The sequence below is a fragment of the Protobothrops mucrosquamatus genome, unplaced genomic scaffold (genome assembly GCF_001527695.2).
Source record: "Protobothrops mucrosquamatus isolate PMUCROS unplaced genomic scaffold, P.Mucros_1.0 scaffold1255, whole genome shotgun sequence".
Lineage (NCBI taxonomy): Eukaryota > Metazoa > Chordata > Lepidosauria > Squamata > Viperidae > Protobothrops > Protobothrops mucrosquamatus.
Genome location: NW_015387461.1, coordinates 59,936 through 74,112, shown reverse-complemented (window position 1 = coordinate 74,112; position 14,177 = coordinate 59,936). Strand labels below are relative to the sequence as shown.

The following is a 14,177-nucleotide window of genomic DNA, read 5'->3' as shown; positions in this document are numbered from 1 at the left end:
ATGCGGGGAGTCGCGGGAATGGGGTCTCTTTAATAGCTACGGAGCGATGCTATTGGAGGACTCCGGCGCGTAGCGCAAGATAAACAAACGCGCGGGCGCAGAGCCGCGATTTGCTTCCAGCCCCGCCGCCTTTGGAAATGCTTCCCGAATCGGTCAGCCTCAAAAGGCAGCGAAAAGAGAGCTGACCTGGAACCGGGGGGCTCCCGGATCGCTCGCCGATCGCCTTAGAACTTTTCCTTTCTCCGGCGGGGGAGGCGAGAGGTAGCGGGCAGGAAGGAGGCGGCCGGACCTTTCATGGCGAGCGGCGGGCTTGCTCGAGCTCGCTAATCTCCGCCAGGAGCCGGGCGAGGAGAGAGGGGACCGGAGCGCGGTGGATCGGGTTCCCGTCTGACAGCGGGAAGGACAGAAAGGGTCGCCTCGAAAGCGGGGGGAGGCCAAGATGGCTGAGGTGTCTCCCCCCGCGCCCTTGTCCCCTCTGGACGTGGAGCTGGACCCGGAGTTCGAGCCCCAGAGCCGTCCTCGCTCCTGTACGTGGCCCCTGCAAAGGCCCGAGCTCCAAACGAGCCCGGCCAAGCCCTCGGGAGACGCGGCCGCCGACGACGCCTCCATGATTCCCGAGGAGGACGACGACGCTGACGACGAGGAGCAAGGGTGCACCTCAACCGCCGCCGTCCCCGGCGGCGGCGGCGCCGGCGAGGCTCTTGCTTCGGAGGACACGGTCCGCCTGCTGGTTCCCTTCTCCGGATTGCCCGGTGAGGGGTCTGGCGCGGGCAGCTCTGCCTTGAGCGGCGGGCAGCAGCCTCAGCCGGTGGCGGCGGGCACGGCGGCCGCCCCGCGAAAATGTTCGTCCCGGAGAAACGCGTGGGGGAACTTATCGTACGCGGACCTGATCACCCGCGCCATCCAGAGCTCGCCGGAGAAGCGCCTCACCCTGTCCCAAATCTACGAGTGGATGGTGCGCTGCGTGCCCTACTTCAAGGATAAGGGCGACAGCAACAGCTCGGCAGGCTGGAAGGTAAGCGGGGACTGCGAAATAATAATAATAAAAAAAAAAGAACTTGGTGGGGACGCGTGAAAGGGTGGCCGGTGTTTTCCGAAAGGAATGGACGCGTGGATCGTCCAGCCACGGGTGGACTCTTGCCAGCCGGTTCCTAATTGGTGCTGGGATGAATGGAAGACCCGCTTTCCCGTGGTGGACTACATGCGGCATCTGCCCGATGTCCTTCTCCTCCCAGGTTCTGGGTGCAGCCTCAGAATTACACTCAGTCACCGATTTTCCAAAGGGCGGGAAAAATACCCACTCTTTTACAGTCTTTTTTTTTTTTTTAAACTATGATTTTCAGGGATAATACAGTGGTTCAATGAGCCTGTTAAGAATATCCCATTTTAGTCCATTCAACTGACCAGCTAAGCTTGGTTGAACTCGTATAATAAACAAAGATGAGTTGTAATTATCACTCAGACCACTTTTGGACACAATTTGGCCCAGAGAGAAAGCTTTTAAAAAGTGGAAGTTTCTAATAACAAGAGGCACTTTCTTCCTCCTGTGTGCACAACCAATGCACTAAGACTGTTTCCATTATTAGTGCATGCTGTTTGTCAAATGTGAGTTCAAAAAGTGCTTATTGCTGAATGAAAGATGCATGATGATCAGACTGCTCCCTGTAGCACTTTGTTCATGCCGTGCCAAAGGATTTAGTTCAGGCTTATGCCACGCACCCACTGCAGGACCAGTTAAGATATCACAGGGAGCACAACTGCTCTATTATCAGCCCAGAAAGAAGATCAGGTCCTTCCCAAGAAGTGGGTTGCCTTGGGTCCTCTGTGGATATTTCCGGAGGGGTACCTTCTTAACAATGCCTAAAAATACAGGTTTGCTCCTAATTTCTAGGGATGACATGAAATTCATCTTATTCTGCCTAGTACATTTTCTCAGACAGAGATTGAGTATTAGTGACATTGGTAAAGACAAAACACCGTATAGTTGGAGGTATGGTGAAAAGAATAATTCTGTGATGTAATTCCCTCTTCTCCATTGCTATGTGCTCCCTAGTCTCAGCTGCTGTTCCCTAGCCTTAGCTGAGCTGAATATAATCTGCGACTGTCAGTAGTAAAGCAGGTAGCTTATAATTTACATCAACAATGAGCGTGTTGGGTAGTTTCGATAAAATTTCAAAGATTGCTCCTAGTGTTGCTTTGCATTAAAAAAAAAGAGGGCTAGGGATATATTATAATATCTGTCAAGTTTAGATGCTAGTGAGTACATGCATGTACATTTTGTGAGTTGTTACTTGGCTACATAGGGAATTTATTCCCCCCCCCCCATTTTAATTGCTATATGAGGACAACCTTTCCTTCGACATTATATGCACACTCAGGTTCTGAAGTTATTCACACCTGAAATCTTTTCTTGTTCTTGTTAAGAGGACTTTTAGTTGCTGATATTTTCTCTGACATTCTTATAACGTGAAGAGGTCCTGTGTATTTTTAGCTTATAAAAGAGATGATTGAGTGGGTTATGATAGCAGTGTCCAGTATCTGAGAGATTGTAATGTAAGAGTGGGTTTTATTTTTCTGTCGCTCAAGGTGCAAGATTAGAACAGGTATGTTAAAACTACAGGTAGTCCTCGACTTACAACAGTTCGTTTGGGTGTGACTTAGGACTGTTTTTCAGTTACGACCTTTGCAGCATCCCCTGAACATGTGATCAAAATGCGGATGCTTGGCAACTGGTTCATACTTGTGACCATTGCTGTGTCCCAAGGTCATGTGATCACCTTTTGCAAGCTGCTGACAAGCAAAGTCAATGGGGAAGCCGGATTCACTTAGCAACCAGGTTACTAATTTATCAACTGCAATGATTCACTTAACCACTGAGGCAAGAAAGGTCGTAAAATGGGGCAAAGCTCAACTTAACAAATGTCTCACTTAACAACATAAATTTTGGACTCAATTGTGGTTGTAAGTCGAGGACTACCTGTACAAAGGAGTTGGTTTATTCTAGACATCAGGAGGATATTTATAACTGTACGAGCAATCAGCCAGTAGAATAGGCTGTCATATGAAGTGGTGAGTTCTCCCTTACTGGGATCTTCAACATCGGCTAGAATGCTAGATGATCATCTTCAGAGATGCTCTAGCGCAGCTGCTCCCAACCTTTTCTATATCCCGCACCCCTGGAACGCTTCTGATAAATTCTCGCACCCCTTACAAAAGTTCGAAACAACGACAATGAATTATGCATATACACTATAATTTTGAAAAACCAAGTTTTCGCACCCGCTGGAATATCATCTCACACCCCCCGGTTGGGAACCCCTGCTCTAGCGGACCCTGCTCTGAAGCAGAGGTTTGATTGGATGACTTCCAAGATCTATTATATTTTGATACTCTGACTATAGAGTGCTGTATCAGCTGTTTATTTCAGAATTTAATTTCATTGTTGGGTAAAAAACAAAACATACAAAATCTAAATAGAGACACTTTTTTTAAAAAGTGATAATACAGCCACAAGTGTTGCAAAAGTATAATAGTAATCAATTTAAACATCTGGGAGCAAACTATTTTGCTTGGTTATTACAGGGAAACGATAGCTATTTAAGAGTGAGAAAGATTCTCTCTTATATTGTCATATTATATATATTATATATTTTTATTTTATATATTTGTATCCCACCTTTATTATTTTTACAAATATCTCAAGACGGTAAACATACTCAACACATTTCGTCTTCCTGTTTTCCCCACAGCAACAACCCTGTAAGGTGGATTGATTGAGAGAGAATGACTGGCCCAAAGTCACCCAGCTGGCTTTCATGGCTAAGGCCAGAAACTCATGGTCTCTTTCTTTCTAGCCTGGTGCCTTAACCACTAGACCACACTGCCTCTATATCCTTGTATAAACTATACATTTCTTTCTATCAGAGAAGTGAATTTTCTAAAAACAATTTTTGAATAACTGTAAGAAAGTTAAACTTGCAACATAACTCTAACAAATAGTTGGTACACACATGTCTTTTTCTGGTAACATTTTACTGGTGAAGTGGTATTGGGCATTGAACTTTGGCATGGTTTTATTATTTTAAATCCATGTACTGCTCTTGCAAAGCATGCTGTTTTACATATGTTGAATGCAGGTAGCTGTTTGTGCCAAAGATAATTTAATTTCACTCAGTCCAAAATGGCATTGATTAGGATTCTGATTTGGTCCCTGTTGCTTTGGAAACAAATTGGTTTTTGGGAAGGCATTATGACACATGATGGACTATATGTTCCATTGAATTATATAGGAGTAGCTTCATAATGCATAGGTCAGGCTATAGTTGAAGAGTGTATGTATGTGTATTTGCTGTTTGACCATATCCTTCACATGAACAAATGGAGTACTAGATTCCTATCACCATTTGGATTTATTTTTTTTTAAGAAAAATTGTTTTAGACACAGCAATGCACAGCCTGTCTCTTGCCTGCCATTTCTTTTTTTGAAACATCCATGTCCTTTTTCAAGTTCAAATGTTTGGTTTAAGTACTGTAGTTAAAATGCTGCTGATTTCAAGAAGAAACCTACGATTTTTAAGTGCCTTACTTTCTGTGCTATTCCTGTGCTCAAGATTACAACTTTTCAAAACAGTTTTTTCTGAAGTAGATGTTGAAATAGCTCACTGTCTTTTCAAGTGTTTATGTATTATAGCATTTGCCCTTTAAGGCAGCGGCCCCCAACCCCCGGTCCGTGGACCGGCACTGGTTTGCGGCATGCCAGAAACCGGTCCGCGTAAACAAGCAAAGTCCATCCGTGGGATGTAGGCAGCACACAAAACCACGCACCCTCCGGTCTGCGAAAAAACCCTCTCTCCACAGAACCGGTCCCTGGTGCCCAAAAGGTTGGGGAACTCTGCGTTAAGGCATGTCTATATGTTGTTTTGTGTTAAAACAAATCTTAAACTTGCTCATCTAATACATCCCTCTTCTTCCACAGCTCATATCCCACTCTTACATCAGTCCAATCATTCCGGGGCACATATGTGATGGAAAGAAAGAACCACCAAGATAGGGCTCTACTGGGGGATTTGCAGTTCTAGAGATACTGCTGAACAACAATATTCAATATTTTTTCCCTTTGAATATAATTGCTAGGACTTCAAACTTCACCAATATTTCATTAGCTCTGCACCCTTGACAAAGAGGAACAGTATTGTGAGGTAGCAAGAATTCTGATGAGATTTATGTTCAGATCTCACATAGTTAAAAAAAACTTGCTGTGTGACCTTTTCTTCCTTTTTTTTTTTTTTTTGCCTAACCTCACAGGTTTGTTGTGAAGTTGAACTGCGTAGACTAGAGTAACAGAAGTGTGCTTCAAGGTCCTTATGGCCCAATCCACTTCACACCACCCAGCCATTTTTTTCCTGGATTGGAAACAGTGTAATTCCACTTTTCGACGAAGTATAGAATAAAATCATAATGCAGTAATACGGTGCATTCACAAAGTATTCAGACCCCCTTCACTTTTGTTATGCTGCAGTCTGATTCTACAGTTTTTGAAATTCATTTTTTTCTCATTAATCTACACTCAATACCTTATAATGACAAAGTAAAAACAGAATTTTAAAATGTCTGTAAATTTACTAAAAAGAAAAAATTGAAATATCACATTGGCATAAATATTCAGACCCTTTACTCAGTACTTTGTTGAAGCACCTTTGGCAGCAATTACAGCTTCTAATCTTTTGGGGTATGACACGACAAGCTTTGCACACCTGGATTGGGAGATTTTCTGCCATTCTTCCCTGCAAATCCTCTCAAGCTCGGTCAGGTTGGATGGTGACTGTCGGTGGACAGCCATTTTCAGGTCCCTTCAGAGATGTTCAGTAGGGTTGAAGTCAGGGCTGGGCCACTCTAGGACATTCAAGGAGTGGTCCCTAGGCCATTCCTGTGTTGTCTTGGGTGTCTGCTTAGGATCATTGTCATGTTGGAAAGTGAACCTTCGGCACATTTTGAGGTCCTGAGTGCTGTGGAACAGGTTTTCATTGAGGATATCCCTGTACTTTGCTCCATTCAGCTTTCTCTCAATCCTGACCAGTCTCTCAGTCCCTCCTGCTGAAAAAAAAACCCCATAGCATGATGCTGCCACCACTATGCTTCACTGTTGGGATGATATTGAGCGGTGCCTCATCCAGACATAACGTTTAGAATTGAGGCCAGACAGTTCAACCTTGGTTTCATCAGACCAGAGAATCTAGTTCCTCACAGTCTGAGAGTTCTTCTTCAGCCTGTGAGCTCTGAAGGCAGTTCCTTTGACCTCATGGCTTTTGCTCTGCTACAGAAGGCATTGTCAGCTGCGAGGTCTTCTATAGAGAGGTGTGTACCTTTACGAATCATGTCCAATCAATTTAATTTTTCACAGGTCGACTCCAGTCAATGTGTAAGAAACATGTCAGCAACGTCAAGAGAAATGGGAGGCACCTGAGCTAAATTTCAAGTGTTGTTGTAAAGGGTCTGAATATTTATGCCAATGTGATATTTCAGTTTTTTCTTTGTAATAAATTTACAGACATTTCTAAAATTCTGTTTTCACTTTGTCATTATGGGGTACTGAGTATAGTTTAATGAGAAAAAAATGAATTTCAGCAACTGTAGCAACTGTAGCAGGCTGCAGCATAATTAAATTGACAAAAGTGAAGAGAGTCTGAATACTTTCTGAACCTACTGTAAATGCTCTGTACTCCTTTGTCTAACTATATACTTCCTCTTTTTCTTATCTAGGCACTGGCTTATTTGTTATAATAAAGATAAAAGTTGCAGTTCATTTGAGCCTTCTTGCACAGAACTTGCTGCATGGACATTGTACTATAATATGTTTCAAGTATGAAAGCCAAATATATCATCTTTGCCATTGGTTTTAGTCAAAATCTATCAGGGAGCATGACATTTGAGAAATCAGTAAATCGATCTTATTTCTTGCCTTGATATGCCTTAAAGATATTGCATTCTATGATGAAATGGTCTGAGTTTTTCCATAACATTCATTTTTTTAAAAAAATCAAGGACTTTTTTTTATTTGTGTTTTACATTTTCACTTTCATGACATTTGAGGATACATTATTTTAAAAAGAGTTAGCATGTAGAAACTTGGAAAGAAAATGCAGTATGCTGTAATATAAATTTTACTGCAATATTAAGTAAAGAATGTCATTATTCAATTACGATTTTATTGGCCCAACTGAGATCCTCTGTTCCAAAAAAAGGAATTAGCCAAATATTGGGACACCTGTAGCACCTACCACAAAAAGTGCAATGAAACGATATGTTAATTGCACAGGTCGTATGTTTTCACTTTATGGGACAAAAGAAGATTTTAGATTACACAGTGGAAACAAGCAATTCGGAAGTTTGTTAGAGATCATATTTCTATTACTAACCTATATGAATCTCAATTTTTCAGTTGGGCACCCAAAAGAAATTCAAGTGCAAATGAAAAATTTCTATAGTCCCCAAAGTGTGCATAATTTCTATAGTCTAAGAAGTATGCATAATTTGTTTGTATCATTTTGATTCAGTGGGAACATGTTTTAAAAAATGAAAGAACAAAAGTTTTAAAACTTTGGAAAGCTATATCAGAAAATATATTTCTCTGTTTTTGTATCTTTATACTCATTACCATGTAGAAGGGTGGTTTATGCAGGTAAGAAGAATCATAAATGCAAGCCAAAAATCCTCTTAGAGTTTAAATCCAGGTTGGGAAGAAATGCTTTTCCAATTGGTATTATTCTAAAAATGTTAGTTGTGGAGTAGTAGGTTGGAATCTTATCTGTAGTAACAAACTTAGCCTTAAATTTGTTGGTTAAAAATTCTGGGAATTAATCCCAATACATCTAGAGAACACTAGGTTGAGGCTTCAAAATACTAACATTAAGTAGATAATTTCATATAACTGAAAAATATCAGTCAGGTTAAAGTTTTAAAGTAATATTGATTTCATCAAGGAGTGTTCAAACTAATTAAAATGTCTCGAAGTCCAATCTTTTAACTCACGTTAGTTCTGAAATTTCTCAGTGACTTCACATACGTTCATACTGGAAGATGAAATCAAGTGATAAATGCAAACAACAACTCTTCCTCTTTTCACCGTGTTCCAAACTGAATTTAATTCATTTTGCAAAACCAGCATTTTCTAAGCAATAAAAATGAATGTGAACTCCTTTTGGCTAAAGGAGTTGAATTGTAATTTGAATTGTATTCAACTCCTGATAATTTTAATGGACTTGTCCATGTGCTTTTCTTGGCAACAACAATAAAAATTTACCATTCTTTTTCAATTTTCTAGTTATCTGCAACCCTGTAATTATGTCTCCCATCCAAACTTACTTAGTTTCTTTTAAGAAACTAGTTAGATCTTGCATCTGTCTGGTCTTTTTACGTTGTTTTTGGGAGAAACAAATGCCCATGTTTATAAACTTTATCTCCATGGCTGGGCAATCAAAATAATGTTTAAAGCAACTTGCTAGATTCAGATGTAGGTGTTTAGCAGTAAGCTAGCAGAAATGGTCTTGATTCTTCTACTACCGACAACAAAGCCTTTTAACACACACACAAACATACACAGATACTCACATATCCCACATACCCCATATAGAATGATGCAAATGGAATAGGTTTGTGTTTTAGGATAAAGGAAAATTCTCAGAAATTGAACTGCAATAGCTCCTAGCAGTCCATGTTCATCTGTTGACTTTTTTTTAATACATAGGAAATAACCAAAGAGTAACATTGAACTGATATATATGGTGGGCTATTTTGAGAGGGGTCTGCATTTGAGTTTTATATTTTGAAAAGATAATCGTTCATTTAGAATGATTTTACCTGAAAGTGTCTGTAGTTTCTACCCATTCTAGGTTGGCTTTATTAAAAAGTAAACTTTATATTTTCTAATGTGCATAAAGCTCTTCAATGAGGAAGTTATTGCAATATAGAATAATTGCTGATAAACTTTATTTAGAATGTGTGAGTAACCTGTTTCAGTTAGTATTTAACTGAAAGTGAATTGGCTTAGGATTATCATTGTTACCCTATACTACTCTGGAAAGGCATTTGTAATCAAAAGAAAAAAAATGGTTCTTAATAGTTTGCTGTATTGATTGCCTCCTAAAATTAATTTCCATCCATCTACTAAATGGCTGTATGACTAGCCTTGTCTAGGCTTGAAAGCTAAGCAGGGTGGAGCTTAGTTAGTATTGGATGGGATACCTCTAGGAAATTCTATTATTGTGAGATTTAACAAAAAATCATACAAGAAGGCAATGGTAAACCATTGTGATTGCTGAGCAGACAATAAGAGCAGGAGTGTTTGCTTAAACTTAAAGGCATTAGGGTCAAGCTTAAGTCCAAGGAAGTCTTGTTACTCTTTCATGTAGCATGGTCTTCTGGTTAGCCTCGGTTTCTTTGTGTACATATGTTCTTTTTCTTTTTATCTGTAAGCTGTTTTAAAATTGTCAGTGAATTGGGTGGCTTCAAAATTGGATGCATAGATAGATAAAGGTATGAGGAGATGTGTGTAGGCTGCTGTCATTTGTACTTCTATCTATTCTGCAGTCAAGAGATGAATAAAAGAAATGTAAGTGAATAATGCAAAAAAGCCAAATGAAAATAATTGAAGATAGGTGTTGGAATATACATTTTATGTGTAAAAGTAATGCATGAGCATTAATGCCTGGTGTAGATTTTTTTTCATACTTCAGAATACATAGATATTTTACTTGAAGTATGTGAATAGCGAAAGAGCACCTTTAGAATTGGATGAGCTGGTTCAATACAGGAAATTGTATGACACTTTATTAACCCACCATTGTTTTCTTAGTGAGTAATCTAACCCATTGCTATCCCTATAATACTATATATCCTATGCATCAGGCATTCCTAATTGATGCCATCTTACATAACTGATAGACCTGTAGTATTTAACTGTTGCCCGGCAAATAGTTATTTAGAATAAGGGATTTAATGCTAATTTGTTACTGCAGACTTTTCAAATGTGGCATCATGCTCTAAGTAAAAATTCCAAATTATTATTATTATTTATGCTAATTGCCCACCCTTCCTGTCATTTTAGGTCTGGAGTACTTCCCTGATACCATGCTTGAAAAGTTCTTAAGCTGAATGTTTTGTGAATTAATACGCCACCTCCATTGTAGTCAGAAGCAGGGAAGGGAAGGGAAAAACTCATATTGGGTAGAAGCTTGTCTATTTCAAATAGAGCTATCATGGTGTAAAATATTTTCCCCATATTCTTTGCAACTTGTAGATCATTTGTGATGGGATCTTCATTAGATATCCTGACTTTGAATGAAGTTGTGATTACAGGGATGTAATATTGATATTGTTGGAGCCATTATTCTATCAATGATTCAAGATCAATCAAGGGCTGTGGATGCTTTGACTTCAGTTTAGAAGAAGCACTTTTGACCTCACAGGAGCACAACACAATGGGCTATTCAGTTTCCAGATTCTGCATAAACCTTGGAAAACAGTGCTGTTATTTTAAGAGTTATCGTAACTTCAATGAAGAGAGGAGCAATGCTTGAGTGTGGTCCAAAGCGCTTCTGATTATTTCAAAGCATGATAGATCTGTTGCTTATATTCTTTATTTACACTGAATACATTTAATTAGCATGTGGACATAATTAAAATGGGTGCAGCATAATAACTTTTTTAAAATGTGCATTAGAAACATGTTGGCACTTACCTAATTGGCGTGTTGGCTTTGTAATAAGAGAGCAGTGATTATTCATAGTAGGTTGTAAGACATTACTTCTCTTGTAAATGTCCAGTTTATTCACCAACAAGCCAATCCTCCTGTGCCCTGTAGAACTTTAGATCAGGAGTCCTCAACCTTAGCAACTTTAAGACTTGTGGACTTCAACTCCCAGAATTCCTCAGCCAGCTTTGGGAGCTGAAGTCCACAAGTCTTAAAGTTGCCAAGGTTGAGGACCCCTGCTTTAGATAACTAATATTGCTTGGTGGCTATGCTATGCACAGCAGAGTTACCCAGTAAATCTCTCCAAATCTATCCTGCCATCTACATTCTACTAAACATATGTGCAAGCTATTTTAACACTCACCTACAGATTTCCAAATCTCCCACAGTGATTTATTTATATGACTCAGTATCTGCACACTCCTCTGAATAACTGATGAGGATAAAAAGAGAATGTTCCTTCTTTCCTAAAAACTGCGTATGCTGGCCACATTTTCCTTTTTGTTAATTTCATGTGGTTGGCTTGTTGTTGAACTTATTTGCACACTTTTTTTTTTGATTGTCAGTGCTATTTTATTCATTGTGGTTTCTCATTATTCAGAGTGAGCTTTTGTAATGAGGGGAACAATATTCTCCTTAGAATATTTTACAAATTATTAAAATTAAAAACAATTGCCCATGATCACTCTTGCCTAGAAATGAAAACAAAGAGGTAAACTCTTTTAGACAGAAAAGAGATCTTCTCCTGCTTGAAGGAGAACTCAGGAATAGCAATAAAGATGGCCACTTTTTTCACAGACAAATTCAGGTTAGTAGATCGAAGAAACGTCTTCAGCTGCTGTCTTGTTATCATTGGAATGTATTTATACTGCTTGCCCCAGACAAAATCAGAATAAGATGCTTAAAACTTCTCCAGAACCATTTGATTTTTGTCTAAATTGCTCTTTAATAGACATCACCTGGGTAACAGTGCCATCTCTCCTTTGATGAAGTGCTGTATTTGCTGCATGAACAGGGCTCTATATTTAATTAGCTGCATGAGAAAAATAATTCATTGTTTCAGAACTTAGAAGCAAATTACTTGCTATGTATTTCATTTTTGCATCATAAACTTAACTATTCTACACCAGATACTATTTATCTTTATTGTGAGACATAAAGACTAACTGCTGATAATTCTTTCTTAAAATAAAACTTCATTTGTTTTAAAGGATATCATGCAAGGGTGTCTTGTGTTTCAGCTCTGATTTTATTCGCTGTAATGAGTAACATGGGTGGTGTTGTGTGTTTCTCTATGTATCAGAAAAGAATATAGATGCTAAGCGCAAGGGGAATCCAGAAAAACATTTTGCAGTACAAAGACAAACATGTAATTATTTATCCTCCAATGAGGATTTGCCTTTAGGTGAACAATGGAGAATCCTTCCAAATGTGTTTGCTCTTCAGTATATATGAAACATATTATAAAGCCGTGGTGGCGAACCTATGGCACGTGTGCCAGAGGCGGCACTCAGAGCCCTCTCTGTGGGCACACATGCTGTTGCCCCAGCCTCACTTCCCCCACGACCCCCTCCTCACCAGCAGCCCCCCCCAAGAGGAAAGTCGCTCCTGAGTGTGGCCCACATGGAGCAGTGCAGCCAAGGACATGGCAGCTAGGCAGTATAGACAAGACTCTGCCCTCACGCTGCATCCCGCACAGTTGATGCTGTGGGGCACGGGCAGAGGGTGTGGCCGCCATGGCGCTGCTGGGCTGTCTGGGCAATCTGCGGTGGGCCCTGGAGGCGGTGAGTGGCCCTGTGGGCAAGTAGGGTGGGGGATGGGGGGGCAGAGCAGGGGCAGGAGCAGGGCAGGGGGTGGAGCAGGGGCGGGGCCAGTTTTTGGGCACGCAGTCTCTAAAAGGTTCGCCATCACTGTTATATAGCATTGTAAGTATACATGTATGTTTGGGTATGTAGATAACAACCTTTGTAAATCTGTTTGCAAAGTATGTATCACGTATAGATGATTGAAGCTCCATCCATCCATCCATCCATCCATCCATCATCTATCTATTTATCTGTCTATCTATCTATCTATCTATCTATCTATCTATCTATCTATCTATCTAAAATTTGATTTATATTTTCTTGTTTATTGTGTTACAAAAGAGAACATTAAAAGGTTAAAATCACAGATTAAAATGAAATTGGTCCTAATTAACTAACTGATTTGTTTAGTAACAAAGTTACAGTGGCATTTAATAAACAGCCGTGCAACCTTGCTTTTAAAACAATCCTTGCTTTTAAAACTATCTCAGCACTGCTTGGTCATGGTGATAGCCATTTGCGTCCTTCCCAGCCAGCTTGCCACAAGCAGAGCCAATGGAGAACGGAGAAACATAATTGTAAGTTGTGATCATGTGATATTTTGCTTAATGACTACAGTGACTTGTGGGAAGTGATGTCATAAGTCCGCTACGGTCATGTGATTTTTTCCCCACTTAACAACTGTGCTCTTTAGCGACAAAATTACTGATCCCAATTGCGGTACCTAAGTAAGGACTGCCTGTGCTGGAATTATTTAACAAGAGTTTGAGACAGTTTTATAGATTTTTTGCAGAGGCTGGGAGAGTGGGGCTGAAAGCAACTCCTGAGGAATGCATTGCAGAGCCTGGGACCAGCTCAGGAGAAGGCTCTGTCCTTTGTGCCACAAAGGTGGGCCTCTCTTAGGTTGTTCCTAGGCTGTGTAGCACAGGGGTCCCCAACCCCCGGTCCATGGACCAGTACCGGGCCGTGGCCTGCCAGAAAACGGTCCGCACAAACAAGCGGGATGCAGGCAGCACACAAAACCATGCCCTCTCCAGTCCATGGAAAAACCTCTCTCCACATAACCGGTCCCTGGTGCCCAAAAGGTTGGGGACCTCTGGTGTAGCATATGCCTGCAGGAATTGCTTTTATAGTTCCTAACAGCTGGCAAGGTTGGCAATGGCAGAAGCAGTTTTTGGTTTCTCCATTATATAATACTCTGATGGTCAGTATGAACAGCTGAAGTTGTCCCTGGTATGTAATTGGCAAACTGCAGATCTTTCAGTGCAGGAATCATACGATCCATGTACTTTGTACTGATTAGGAAACTGGATGCCTCATTTTGTTCCAACTTTTAGCTATTGTTCAAGGATAACTCCCAACTGACGGCACATTATGGTTGTCAGATGGGGTGTAACCAAGGTGCCAAAAAAAACCCCCCACACCAAAATCCAATTAGCATAAGCAATGTAGTTGGTAGATGAAACGTCATGGTGGAAAGGAAGTTCTCACCACGGTCACCACCAATAACTTTATGAGGATCAGAAACACTCCCAGGTGGCAAACCTGCTTTTACAGGAAGGGTGCAGCTCTGTCTAAAACAGGCTGAACCTCAATCCTCAAGTCCAGTTTTCTCGTTACCAACA

The 14,177-nt window shown here is 40.5% G+C and overlaps 1 pseudogene; it reads left to right on the top strand.

The window, feature by feature from the left end:
* The first annotated feature begins 439 nt into the window (after positions 1 to 439).
* On the top strand, positions 440 to 1,015 carry LOC107292062 (annotated as a pseudogene).
* Positions 1,016 to 14,177: the final 13,162 nt, after the last annotated feature.